The following is a 15,401-nucleotide window of genomic DNA, read 5'->3' as shown; positions in this document are numbered from 1 at the left end:
GGCATATTGGGTACCCCCAGGGTCTCCCCTAGGTATCCTGGTGGTGGGAGGGGGGGGGGGTCAGGTATTTATAAGAAGGACCCTTATAATATAAGTTTTATATGCCTTGGGTTTAGTGAAATTGCACATTTCACTCCCTAAATTGTAGTAAAGTGCTTCCCAAAAATCACTTTGTGCTAGGAGCACTGTGGAGTAAGGATCTGCCATTTTGTTACATATTCAGAACCCCTAAAGTATTCCCTAGGTATCCCAAGGATGTGGGGTACTGTGGATTTAGGCAGGGTCCTTATAAAATATTTTTATACGCCCTAATGTTGGAAAAATTTCCCAAGTCATTTTCCCCATTGCAAATCACCAGACACATAGGTTAACCTGGCAAAAAGTTATTACATAATAATTAATATCAAGTATGTCATTACAATATTACAATATCATTCAAGGACGTCCTAGAATAGTATTGATACATCCAACAATATGCTATTGTTGAATTTATCCTGAAATGCACAGACAAGACGTTTGAAGACTTTCTTGTCTGTAAGCCAAAATTCAGCCTTCCGGTGGTCTGTCCTGATTGTGCAGAGTTAAGTGAATTAGCCAGGCTGCTTTGATGAGGTGATAAGTAGCCACTGGGGTTAGACAGCCATTCTTGGAGGGCAGGGTTCTGCTTCATAGGAATGCCAGAGCGGGGGGGGGGGCATCTAAAACAAAAATCTTAAATAGAAGGAGAAGCTAATTTAATTTACACCCCTACTCTTTGAACCCATCCAGATGGCAGGATTAAGGAAGGAATGAGCAGATGCAAGGGGGAGGGACGATATGGAAATGAACCATCCTGAAGGTTGGTTTAGCCAGCTCTTGTCTCTCTGCTGAAAAATCAGTCATGTTGACTTTTGGAGAAATGATGCTCTCTGGGAGACCATTGTGCCACACTTTGGAGGAAATGGTCATGCTCTGGGATGTTGTCCTGCACCTCATTGGACAGGTGGGCCCTCTTGTGTGACCCCAAAGATCCTGAATAAGTATCTGAGAGGGGCAGTACCTCAAAGATCTGATATTTGAAACTTAGACAAAAGAAGGGTCCATTTTGGAATTTTGATTTGCACCAACCAGGACCTACACTCAGACTACTGCGCCCGCTGCACAATCTGGAACTACAGCCCTGTGGATCAAACCTGCTTCAAAAGGACTAAAGAGTGGTCTCCCTGCAAGCTACAGGTTAACAGAGTTCACCTTGACCATCACCACCAATAATCCCCAGCCTGTAGTACTACCAGTAAATTTGTAAGGGTTTTGCCCAGGTGGATTGTGGGAATTGAAGTCCCAAATTTTCAAGGACCATCTTGGAGCTTCCAGACCCTTGGAGTAAGTTTTGGACACTTTAGGACCCTCAAAGAAACTTCAGGAAGAGGTTCCAGAAGTTTGGAGCAACTTTGGAAAAAAGCTCCATAAGTGGACTGACACAACCTGGCCAGCCAAGTCGACGACCCTCAACCACTAGCCGGCCTGCCGTCCAGGTTCATTCCGTGGAAAAGCTGCAGAGGTTCAACTTCCAGAGTCTGACCAGGAATTTGTGGAAACCCGCAAGAAAAAGCTCTGTAGAAGTTTCTAAGTCCGAACATAGAAAAGGAGATCGTGAGTCAAGCCGCCCACCTTCAACAGCGAGCCGGCCTGAGTCTCTCGTTCATCCTGCTAGAAAGCTCCAGAGGTCGGACTTCCATAAGTTTGACTGGGAGCTCGTCGCAAGCCAGCGAACCCTCACCAAATCCGGACTAGCTGAGAGCTTCGAGGGACCCCAGGAAGAAAAGCTACAGAAAGGTTTCTAAGTCAGAAGGTAAAGACTTTGACCAAGGCCTATCGCGAGGGTTAGCTGCTCAGAGCTCCTTTGCGGTCGGTCTAAAACATTGACTTTGTCCCGGTCTAGCACAACCAGATGTCCCAATAGATGCAATAGGTTTCTATGTGCTATATAGTGCTAAATCTTTAAAAATTCATATCTCTGGTTCGCTACATTGTTTTTTTTTCGTTTTTGTGTCATTTTAAAGATACAAATATTTTCTACTTTTATAAATTGGTGTTGGATTTTTATTGTGTGTTGTGTCTTAATTATTTACTGAATTGCTGTTATTTATTTTAACACATACTGTTATGTTTTAACTTTATAATTTTTTTGAAAAGTTTTTTACAGCGCTGACTAGACCCGGAGTTCTCAGGGCGCTTTACATGAGGAATCACAAGTTACAAAATGACATTCATTACTGGAGCATAAAATACCATTGGAAAAGGCAGTGTTACACTGTAACATGAGTTCAAAGAGTATAACATAACAAGGACATAAGGAGGCAGGGGAGGGAAGAAAACATAACAGAGAGACGAGGAAAAACTATGTCCAATGTCCGGCTGGGTAAGTGCCGGCCGAGGGGTTGAACCAGAGCCGAAACTCCTCTATAGCTGCCTATGAACCCATGAATAGATCACAAAAGTGACTGTCCCACCCCTAGCTGTGACTCCATAGTCTGCTAGTTTTAAAGTAAGGGCAGTTCTGACATTTTCTGAAATGTTTATTTCATCTTCTTCCTCCCTTGCTGTAGCCGCACGTTGTGCTGGCGCAGCAGAATCTTCGTCAGCCATTATTTTGAAGAAGGAAAAGGTTTCAAGGAAATTGAGTTAAGGGTTTATGGACAATAGGAACTACTTGTCCTTCAAGCTTGATAAACCTACAGCCAATACATAGGATATGCATACTCAGCTGTGGCGGATAGTTCCCTTCCCACTCCAGACATCTCTGGGAAAATGTGAGTAGGGGTCTCTGAGAATAGCACGACTGAACTACTCAGATTTGACCCTTAAATAAGTACCAAACCATCATTGGGCACCATGTTGTGTAGTTCCTATAAACCTATATAGGACGTAATGTTGTATGTGCTTTTATGGTTGTTATCATACTTCCGAATAAAGCTATTTGTTGATTGATTGATTGATTGATTTATTGATTGATTGATTGAATTGTTGTTTTTAAATGCTTTAAATACTTGTCTTTGAAGTTAAGCCTGTCTGCTTGCAGCCAAGCTACCAATGGTTGAGCATGGGAATAATTTTCTAAGACCTATACTGAGCCCTGTATTGTGCTAGTGGTCTTATGTTTTCATTTACTTTTATTGAATTTTACAGTATTTAATAGGTATTGTTTTTAAAAACAGTTGTCTTAATATTACAGTTATTTTAAGCCTTAGCAAGACAATGGACAATCAATTTATGAATGTGACACTTTTGTAATTGTCTGTTTTTTCAGTTTGCTTTTATGGTTTGCACAAACCAAATAAAGTCTATTGAACTACTCTGAACTTAAATTACAGGTACTGGTAGTAACATAGAAAATAGAAGAGTAGAGGAGAAGATAAGTCAACGGTAAGTCTCATGAAGTAACTACATGTATTATATAAATGCTAGTGTTCCTTTCTAAATTCCAAATGTTATTTTTTTTAACTTGAAACACTCCATTGCAACACATTTAATATACATTAATTAACATACATTGCTACTGAAACAAAATGTTTTTATTTGGTGTTGTTCAGATGGTAGTAACAGGAAAGTTACTAATGTATGCTAATATTTATCACTTCCCAGGGTGCGAATTATCATTATATTTTGCTCATCATCAAACACTGGGGAAAAACAAAAGTCAACTGGATTGTGAAAAAACCCATTATAATACTGTGCTTGTTGAACTCAGAGTTGGACTTATATTTGTAAAGCTCTTCCTAATAACTAACTATATTTCTTACCTAAAGCAGTAGATTTATTCACAAGTCATCAACTTGCCACATAATGATGTATCTATTGTAAGTAGTAATGCATTGCATTACAGATATGTGTAGAGTTGACAATGAGAGTAAGTGACACGCTGCAGATGCTGCAACAAAATGAAACCACCCAGAGCTGAGGCTGACGCGTGGGACCAGCATTGGCACGGGGAGAGAAACCCCTCCCCACCCTCCCATAATTACAATAGCTGCAGCCACACTCTCCTCACTTCAAGTGCTGACTGACAAGTGTGGGGAGCTGAGCCACAGTGGTACAGCTACGGGAGGGCTGGATATGCTGGATTCCGATATTGATAGTAGAGTGCGGTGAGGTGGGGTTGGTGCAGGGGAGCTTCAAAGGCTCTCTAAGTACTTTTAATAGACCAGCGACCCAACGGGGGTTAATTGGCCCACCCCTTTTCCCTTTTACTTGGCCAGCCACAGCTCAAACCAGCGAAATTCAGCATCACAGTGAGCCTCCAATTTAAACGGGCTGCTACTGCTGTCACAGACAATATTTTACGGACAAGCCCAAGGACAAGGAGGGGGATAAAGGGGGAGTATAGTAGGCAACGTAACAGTGGGTAGTTCTAGCTGCATAGGCAGTGTCCCGGGTAGAGCATTGTTCCACGGAGGCAGCCCAGCTAGCTCTGGGTGCTGCTTGTGGTGTTGGGAGTGCTCCAACCTTGTCTTGTCCCCCATATGAGTAATTCTTTCAGCCACCTTTCTGCCACCTCTGCTGTGTAGTGGCTGTAGAGGATGTTTGATCTCCTCAATCCCCTTCACCTCTTGCTTGGATCTGTTCATATTGTCACCTTTTGGAGGGCAAGCCCAGTCTTTTAGACTTCAAGAGCTTTGCCTTTCTCCTTTGGTTTGAAAAAAAAGTTTGTGCATGGAGTGTGGAATATGGCCCCTTTCAAGGCTGTGAAGGCTGGTTTGAGCAATAGAGGCTGGCTATATTATTGCTGTTGCTGTCTAAGCTCAACTGTGGAAATCTTAGAAAACCTTTGGAAGCATTGGAATATCCAGGAGAAAATTGCTTAGTATGTGAATCTGTGAAGCTGTGAAGTCGTGTTCCATAGAGCAAAGTGAGAGCTTTAGAGTAAAAGCAAATAATGACTGCAGGAAAGCAGAGATCGGGTTGTTTGATCCTTGGTAGATCCTGTGCAAAGACTAAGTCAAACCCTCTTTGAAACAAAGATGCCCCTGTTATGATGCTGAAAGGGAAAAATCAGATATTCAGTTTATGGGAAAAGGAGAAACCTGCGCAAGTGGAACCAAATGTATTGATTGAATCAGATGAGGGGTCTAATTTTAATGGCGATACTTTTGTCAATGCAAATGTTAATGCTAATGGTACTGTCAACTTGCTTCCCATGGATCCTGATGTTAAGGGGGGCTGCCAATATTACAGAAAATCTTGTACGGCGTTCGGGGGGTATATATAGCTCACCCTCTCACTTGACCCTATGAGACCCCCCTCAATCAGTGTCAGTGACTGTGATTGATGTTCCACAAATGATTCTTCAAGAAACTCCTTGTTCTCCGATAGTAGCTAATATCCAGGATGAGGATTTCATTTGACCAGATCTGGAAATAGATGTCTGTAGTAAGTATGACTTACAGGATATTAGTAAGACTGTGGAAACTGCGGGTACCCCAGCTGCGATAGTCCTTTTGGGAATGAAACTGTTCAGTAGTACTCCTTCAAATGATTCTTCTTTGATATCTTATCTATCTGTGACCCCTGATTTTGTTATAAGTGACATCCAAATAAGTCAACCCCCAAATGAAGAGGTAAAAGTATCAAATTCTCTAGTGTGCTTAGAAAGGTTATTATCTTTTATCCTAAAGCTGTCAGAAAAATGTGTTCAAGGTTCGGACTGTGTTTTGCATACGGTAACACAAATATTAAAGGAATTGATAAGAAATAAAAAGGGAAAGAAAATAGGTACCACTGAACCAGTAGAAATAGAATGGGTTATGACATCCTGTACAGGGAATGTGCAGATTTATGTTGGTTGTCAAATTGACATTTGTGCTCAGAGAGCTTATCTGAACCCATACTTGATCCTATACAATCTATTTTTTATACCACTCCCACTTCTGATAAGAGGAATCTGGATGGTACATCGAAAATGGTCAAACGGGAAGTATTTCACATCTTTAAAACCCAGCTCAGTCATGAAACAAATGTTGGTGATTTAGGTGCTCCACGGGTAAAGTGAAAAGGGAGAAAGGAAAAGCAAAGAGGAAAGAAGAAAAAATGGATTCATAGATTTGCTAAAAACAGGCAAAGGAGACTGTGTTTAGGAGAAGATATAGAAGACATAGAGGCTATATCTAGTACAGAGGGTTCATTTCAACCCCGCAAGTATTTCATTAAGTTATTGACCCTGAAAGTAGTCAGGCCAGCTTATCTGCTGAAGAGTTCGCAGTGCAGTCACTGGTGGTGCATGGGGCGTCTCCCTTTTTTTTATATCACCTCCATTGAATTCAACCGCCCTAGAAAGTGATCATGCGAATGCTCTGGCAGAGGGGTTAGCAGTGGTGCCAATGGGAGATCAAAGATCGTCCCTCGCTTTTATACCATCTCTATTGAACACAATGGCGGCTCCGTTCATAGTTTCTGGTAAAAAGAGATGTCTTCCAGAGATAGAAGGGTTAGATCCCTTTTAGTGTAATGTGGACACTTATAATTTGGATTTTATTCCCCTGTTTGATGGAAATTTCATTCCAAATAGGGCCGTGCAGCTTAAATGTTTTTCAGAGATTGAGAATTTGAAGCTTATCCAAGGTAGTGATATTAATTTAGTTTCTGGTTTACCCATTGAAATCAATTTTAATTCAAGGGAAGCTTTTTATTCTAAAATTCCTGAAAAATTCCTGATATTACAATTGTACGAAGGTTTACAGAGTAGAGGGATTGATTTTATCCCAATTTTAGAAGAGGATTGATACTGTGGATAAAAGGTCTTCCCCATACCAATATTTATCTTTCACTAAGGAGTTACCAATTGAGGTAAAAGGGATACAAATTAATTTAGATAAATACGGCAGACGTGCCAATTAGAGAATCTCCTGGTTTAACCTCTCAGGGAAACTTTAAAGTTGAGAATCTCAAATGGAATTGGTTACCTGGTGCATTATCTACTGTCTCTCAGAGTAACCACCTGCAGCGCCCCTACTATTAGCAATGAGCTAAAAATCATATCCTGGAATGCAGCAGGAATAGAACAGTAGGGAAAAGCTGAATTATTTGAGTTCTCTAGCAACAGACATGGTCTGTCTTCAGGAGACCTGATGTGTGGGTGAACTGATTTATGATGATTTTATCATTTTAGATTGTAAAGCAAACACCTTCATGGAGGGAACATGCAAAGGAAGGAGCATGTTCACTGTCTAATAAGATTCAATGGAAATATGTATGTTATAAAGACCAATGTAACTTATTCTTGGCGGTAACTTAGTTTAATCTTGTTTGAGATCAGAGAATACCCCTGTTAATGTTGATAAAAGCTTATATTCCTCCTGATGCTGCTTATGATGTTCTTTTAATTGAGTCTTTTTCTTATATGAAAAGAGTGCATGATAAGGAGTTTACCCCACACCTAATTCTGGTTGGGGATCTGAATTATAAAATATCTAACTCTACCTTAGATCAATTACGAGAGAAAGAAAAAGAGGAAGCCATGTGGATAGCACAAGCTCTTTTTACCCCAAAATTAATGACTAATAAGAGAGGGAAGAGCTTAGCGACTGACCTGAGAAAGGTGGATGGTGTTTTAGCAAATTGGAGGTTACCTTTCGAATCTCCGGTAGCCTATACACATACAGCTTCAGGGGGAGCGTCCATTTTGTTCTATGTGGTAGTAGGTTGTGCCTCCTTCTTTTTATTGGGTGATTTAAAGGTTATTGATTCCCTTATTAGGGACCATAAGTTTATAACTCTTTTTGTAAATTTTAATTCTTCTCCCATTTCCTCTTGAATGGTCAGTTTGCTAGGTTCAATAAGAAAAGAGGGAGAAGATTTTGGCACTACAGGGCAATTGCAGGACTTATACGTACCTTACAGACTTCTCAACACAAACTCAGAGGCAGCAAGGAAACCATATAAAAAGTTTTAACAACCTTAGGCAGCAGCTAGTTAAAGCTGTAAAACAAGTGAACCCAAAAGAAAAGAAAAGAAAAGGAATCCCAGTACCCTTCTCTGGTTGAATCGAGAAATAAACGCTTTGGTTAGGGAACAAACCTGGATTCCACCGGAGATAAAAAGAAATTAGAGTGCTGTTATTAAAAAGGTCATCAGAAGGTCCGCTTAAGAAAAGAGGAGGGAGATAGTTTTTAGATAAAACTTAGGGAAGCAGTATTAAAAGGTCAGACAAGGATTTTGTGTACTTTTGTGGCGCAGGGTTGTGAAGCATGAGCTAGATTCATCCCTGTTGCTAAAGAATAACTTAACTGAGTCAGTTTTATTCAGGTACTTTATGCAGCAAATGAAGGAGCCATAAAGCATTTTATAGTAAAGGAAGATCTCACTCTGTGTAGACCACCCCCTAAAAAAGAGATTGAAATTGTTATTAGGGAAATGCATACTTCGGCATTGATGCCCCCCCGAAGAAATACCAATTACTGTTATAAAACAAAATCATCCTCTTTGGAGTAAAATTCTTGGCCCGGGTTTTAAATACTATTATGAAAGAAAAATGATTTCTGCGTCATGGAAGGGGAGTATTATAGTTCCACTCTTTAAGAAGGGAGACCGTAACCTAACAGGAACTTATAGCCAGATCGCTCTTCTTGATGCAGTAGGTAAGGTCTTAGCTAAATGCCTGTTGACGCAGATTAGTGAATGGTCAGAAGTCCATAAAATCATACATATGGAGCAAAATGGGTTCATGACGAAACATGGAATGATTGATAACATGACTGCCCTTGAGGTAATCAATGGAACATATGTCAAAGTTCGATGGGGAATGGTATACACAGCTATTTTTGACTTCTCCACAGCATTTGATAAAGTAGACCGTTCTTTGCTGTGGAGTAAGCTTTAAAATTTGAGTATGACGGGTACCCTTTTAGAGTTGGGTAATGCCCTTCATACTGATACTTGGTGGGGATAGGGGCTTATCACAAGCTATCCACACCATAAATGGGTTAAAACAAGGGTGCTTGCTTGCTCACCTGCTCTTATCCCTATATATTTCAAACCTCCCTGTTCATTTAGCACAACATGAGGGCATTGCCCCGATAGTTGGGGGAAGGTCTTTTGTGGGCCTACTTTATGCCTACTTTATGCAGATTACATAATCATTTTTGATCTAAATCCAAAGTGTCTAAATAGTCATCTGCAGGCACTCCAAAAATGTGCTGAGGCACATTACTTAAAGATCAACATATATAAAAGTAAAATTATGTGTATGGATGGGAGGAAGAAGCTGATTTATGGAAATGTTGTATGGTCTTTGGGTGGTCAGAAATTGCAAAATCGTATCCATTTTTGGGAACATAGTGGGCGGGAATTTAAGTGACAAAGCTCATATAGGTAATAATATGTGTAAATGTCTGGGCTCCATCTATAGGGCCACCGGGAGAAGACACTTTGCACCTATATTGGAGGTCTTTTGTTCTAAGATTCCTGCTTCCCTATTATAGGGCACAAAATTGATTGACATATCAAAATGAGGCTTTCTAAACATAATGGAAGATCGAATTCTAAGACGTTTAGTCTCAGCTAAACCAGTTCTTTCTGTTGCCGTTCTAAGGCTAAATTCGGGTTGACAAGTACTTGGGTGCAGGGCCTTGCAGGGGTAGTGTGTTAGGCCAGGAGTCTAGCAAAGAACGACCAGAGTACACTTAGATTCTGGTTATGAAAAGAAACTTTAGACTGTTTAAAAGAAAATGTACTAATCTATAGAAATGTAATGATTGCGACATATCTGCTGCAATTAGACTTGTCTTTGATTTTCCCTTTGATGCTACACCAATTAAAAGCTACTTTAAAATAAACCACCTGTTCCTTAGGTTTTCGAATAAATAGGGAGGCCTGTATCTTAGAGAGGAGTTACCATCCTGCTATTGATTCCTGTTTGATAAGCAAAGCACGGGCTTAATTTTCGTGGAATCTACCCCATGGTGTCTGCCATTTTTGGATACTGTTGAGGCAGGGCATGCTCCCTTTAAATCCCCTCCAAGCTAAATGGTATGGTTCATCAGTAATCTGTAACCTGTCAAAAATGGTCTCCAAAATAATAATCATGTTCTATTTTTTTGTTCAGCTTTGTTATTATGCCGGTGGAAATGGCTGAGGCCAATATGTTTGCAATTATCTATCCTCTCTGCATCAGCAGTACTACAATCACTTGCTCCTCCAAATGATTGCATGTTATAAAGGCTGTTTGGGTTCCCTATGTGTTTTTTTTTTACTTTTTTGTGTTAGTCATTTGTATTGTTTTATTGTAATTCTGTGGTATATAAATTGTTTTTTTCTAACTTTGTATTTCATTTTTAAGTTCTTGCACGGATGACTTCGTTGAATATAACATGTTGGAATTTTGTTAAATTATAGCTTTTTAGAACCTTGGATATTTTCCATGATTGTCATATCTTATTTCGGGGTGGAATATTTTGCTATGAGTATTTTATTGTAAATTAGAATCTTATCTCATTTATATGTAGGCACATGTGGGATTTTATGTGGACCTCTTCGGAGTTCCGTAATCATAAATAAAATAAACTTAAAACTTGTAGGTAATATGTAGTATATCAACTCCATATTTCACAAATGTTGGGTTTTTTACCTACAATTAAAATGTAGGTATTAATATCAGAAGATAACAGCTCCTTAGATTTTTTTGCCATCTATGTTTAAAGGTTAACTTACTGTCATCACATTCAGTCCATCCTGCATTGTTTCTTAAATATATGGTGTAATGACTATAAATTGTGTTTTCTCCATGATGGAAAATAATTGCAGGACAAGTGAAAGTGCATCCAGATATGGAAATATCAGTAGAAGTGACATCTGTAATTACTATATAAATGTTTGTATTATCTAGAGCACTTCTTTGTATCATTACACACAAGTAATTATTCACCATAGTTAATGAAAGTGTTGAGACAACTTGACATCCACAGTTTGAACAAAAGCTAGAGTGCACAGCTTGATACATTATTTTTTTAATGATATTGATTCACAATCAGGAATAGGAAGGCATAGAAACTTTTCAGATTTTGTGACTGTTGAGAAAGCATTTAAGCTTTGGTAACATTCATGTTCTAAATAGTAGCTTAGAGCAAAGAGATTTAGATGTGGGGAAATTCTAATTTGTTACTCGTTTATTTTTTATTTATTTCTTTAAATTTTGTCCTCATACCATATCCAATTTATTGAAATAAGCACTATTACTGTATCTGGGGACCAGGTGCTCCAAATTTTTGACTTTCTTCTTTAAGCATACTAACGGGCTTCCTCAAATAAATCTTACTTCATTACCCGACTGCTTTAAGAAGATGTAATCATTGGACGAACAAATTTGATCAGAACCTCAGCATATCTCAAAAGTTACCACCCTCCTTTCTCTTATCTTGCCATCTGTCTATCTTCTCAAAAAAGGCCACAGAGTTTCTCCAAGCATGCCAAGAGGGTGGAGAGGCTTGAGTCCATAATTTGAAGATGCCTCTTCTCACAATTAAGATTAAATAGAATAATAGATTTCTTTGTGTTTACAAATAGGCCCCCCACATCCTGTTGCCTATTCTCAAACATAAGTAAGATGATGATTACATCCATAGTAATACCCAATGAGAGGGATATCGTCCTACCCATGGTAAGCCAGAACTCTTCTAACTGTGAACAGGTGGCTAACATGTTCATATCATCCGACTGGTTACTTCCACAAAGTTTGCATATAGGGTCGCCATTTCCCCTTATTTTCACCAGCCTTTCTGGAGTCCAGTATATTCTATAAAGGATAAAGAAGTGGTTCTTCCTTAATGCAGCAGGCTTAACAATTGAGTAAAGTGTAGATAAAGATACTTGCCATAACTCTTCCAGCTCAACGTCCGGCAAGTATCCATCCCATACCAAAAATGGTGCTCTCATCTTGTCATTGGCCGATGTAAGTAGTTGCTGGTATCACTGCGACATTTCCTTTTTCTTAGGCCGGCAATCTTGGAGGTCCCTTTCCATTTGACTTGGTTGCATTCCTGTCCAGTCTTGGCTCTTAAGCCATGAATTCACTTGATAGATTTTGAACGAGATTCTCTCTTCAGTCCTGTTACTCCAGTATTCCCAGGTTAAGTGCTGCCCCTCACCTAACAACTGCCCCAACTGCTTATCCGCACTGCTAAAGGGGGCCAAAAGAGTATCCAGCAAGCACTCCGGAGTACCTGGGGAGTTCCATATGGGAGACAGCTTACTGTAGTATGTACTACCCAAAAGCGATCTGACCTCGAACCAAGTTTATGCTGCTGCTTGAAGACATTTTAGTCTCACCTTCTTAAAGTATTTAGGCGCCCCAAACATATAAGTAAAGCCCTCCTTGGGCAGACTCGAGAGCAATGCTCTGTACATAGCACCAATTAAGGTCTTATCTGGGCTGAAAAAAAACATTCTATTATTTTTGAGCTGAAAGGCCCAGAAGCAAATTTAGAAGTGTGGACGCCCCAATCCACCCACCCCTTCTCCTTAATTTCTTCCAAGAGAGACATACTCCTTTGTTGTCCCACACAAGAGATGTAATTTTCCCCTGCAGGGCTTGAATGCCCTTTTTATCAAACTTTATGGAGATATTGTCAAACAAAAACGTGCGTTTAGGAAGAAGAAACATCTTTACCAAATTGATCCGCCCATATATAGATAATGGTAGATTCCGCCATTTCTTTAACAAATTTCCTAACTCCTGACTCACTTTTTCTGAATTTGAATCTAAATTAACTGCAGCAATTTTCCCAATATCTTTAGGTATGTTTAGCCCCAGATACCTCATCTCTGTGACATTTACAACATCCTGCTCAAAGTGATTCCACACCATAACTTATGTTTTATCCTCATTAATCTTATTCCCTGAGAGGTCCCTGAAATTCCTTGCCTCTGCCATGAGTTGTGGTAAAGCTGAGTGTATGTCTGAAGTGAAGACCATCAAGTCGTCAGCGTATAACGCAATCTTTCTAGAAAAGGTCTCTACCTCAAAAGCCTTCATTTCCACATTCAATCTTAATCTTTGGGCAAATGGCTCAATATAAAGGTTGAAGAGAATGAGAGAGAGCGGACACCCTTGTCTGGTCCCCCTTTCTATTTTCACTGGTGATGACAGGGAGTCATTCACTAAGACTCGAGCAATAGGTGTATTATAGATCTTGCCCAATGTAGCTAACAGAGACTTGCTCATGCTAAAATGATCTAAAACTAAAGCTTTGGCTGCGTCCATGGTAATGACCACTAGCGGGGTGCCTGAGGTTATGGCTAGGGTATATTGTACCTATTAGCAAGTGATTAAGCTCTCTCAGATTTCTCTGTGGCAAGAAACCTTTTTGGTCCTCATGTATTAGGTATCCCACTACTTTATTTAATTGTGCTGCCAAGATACTGGTATAATCGCTTTTGAGTAATGATATGGGGTGAAATGATTAGCACTGAAGGGGTTCTTACCCGGTTTGGAATTAAAACTATTAATGCTTCATTCCATGGTTCCAGGATAGGATTCCCTTCAACCAATGTAGAGTTAAACAGCTTGATCCAAATTGGAATGATCCCATGAGTATTTACATCATAAAACTCGCCAGGACTTGTGTCGGGACCAGCAGCTATGCCTATTTTTGCTTTTTTGATTGCTGCCAGAATTTAACTATCTGTCATTTCTTGACATGAATACTGTTGTTGTTCATGTTATAGCTTGGTGAGGTATTTCCCTTGTAACCATGCCTCTATGTCTGCTTTGCTTGTTAAGAGATCTTCCATGTATAAATCCTGAAAATACTCTTTAAAGGCTTATTTTATTTTTGCAGCCCTCTTCAACAATACTACCTGTGCTATCAATAATCTTCTACAATAGTTCTGATTCTTTTTCAACCTTGCTTTCCATGACAGCAGTCTCCCACAACATTCTCCATGTACTATGTCCCCTTCTCTTCTGATTTAATCTAAATTTAATTTGTAGTTCCTCAAAAGTTGACTCTTTCTCCATTTTCTCCTCTTTGCTCAATACGTCCATTTTTAATAGCTTCTCTATTTTTGCCATATCTTCCTCCAGTCTAGAAAATTCTGCTTTTTCTTCCCTGGCCCAGTTGGTCGATAGAATTTTAAGAATCCTCCTAGACCAAGCTTTATACGCATCCCAAACTATATGCAGGGGAGCTGATGTCATATTCTAAGAGAAAACCTCCTATGTTCCCAGGGCTAACTTAGCCACTATCTTTTCCATAAGTAAGATCCTTCTGTTGACTGTCCACCTCCTTTCCCCCACTGAGACTACCAATTCCACTTTTAATAGCAGAGCTCCATGATCTGAAAGATGAATAGGGAGATGTTCTATCCGTGTCACTTTCTCCACCTCTTACCTGTCAGTAAATAAATGATTTAGTCTGGAATAGTGTCTGTCGCATAGGTTATAATTTTCCAGCTCATCCACTAAGTAAGCTCTCATCTTTATGGAGTTGATCTGAATCCGTACTGTGGATCTGTCAAGGTTATTGTCTAAAATAATGTTAAAATCCCCCTCCCTAGGATAATGGGTGCATTAAAATCTACCATGTTGGAAAAATGGTTTGCCAAATGAGAGGTGTCATCAATATTTGGGCCATAATAACTCACTAGCTTTACAGACTTTGATGCATAATAATCTCAGCTATACATATTTAGGTTGTCTGTTGATCAGACTTTCTTGCCTGCCACTTATTGCTATAGCGCCGGGACACCTCTGTTTGAGGTAGCTGTTCACGCTCTACAAATGTAAGTATTATTATTATTATTATAATAATCCAGCGGTCTCCCTCATGTGCTTTATACCGTGTCAGCCCTACTCCAGATCTCGTTTTATATATCAGGGCTATACCTTTAGTACATTGCGGTTGATTAGTGACTGAGACAGTCTCCACCCACGTTTGTGAATAAATCTCTACATTCCTGCATTCTTAGGTGGGTTTCTTGTAACATAATTATTTATGATTTATGTTCCTTCAAATACTGCAGTATAATACGCTGCCTTTTTTTTTTACCCGCAGCCCAATAACATTCCAACAAAGTATCTCTAGAACCCTTTTCTTCCTTAGATTACCTTCATCCCTTATACTCATCATTTAAAAAAAAAATGTTTATCCTTTTTTCCTATTGCTGCTCCTATTTGGTGCAGCCCTTCTACCCTGACTTGAGTACTCAACATTTTTTATGCTTTTTTCCCCATGCTCCCCACCACATCTGCTCCCCCTCCGGGAACCCTCCCATTCCTATATCTGTGCCTATTTGAGCACCACCCCGACAGAGCGGAACTAGCTCATTCATTTTCCAGAGGTCCCCTCCCTCTTAGCCTGCAGTGTGAAGCTGTCTACGTCTTAGGGGTCCAAAGAATTATACATTTTGTTTTGCCACCTAACCTTCAGGAT

This window comes from Triturus cristatus, chromosome 4_1 (genome assembly GCF_964204655.1).
Source record: "Triturus cristatus chromosome 4_1, aTriCri1.1, whole genome shotgun sequence".
In the NCBI taxonomy this organism is placed as follows: domain Eukaryota; kingdom Metazoa; phylum Chordata; class Amphibia; order Caudata; family Salamandridae; genus Triturus; species Triturus cristatus.
Note: the sequence above shows the minus strand (reverse complement) of the source record.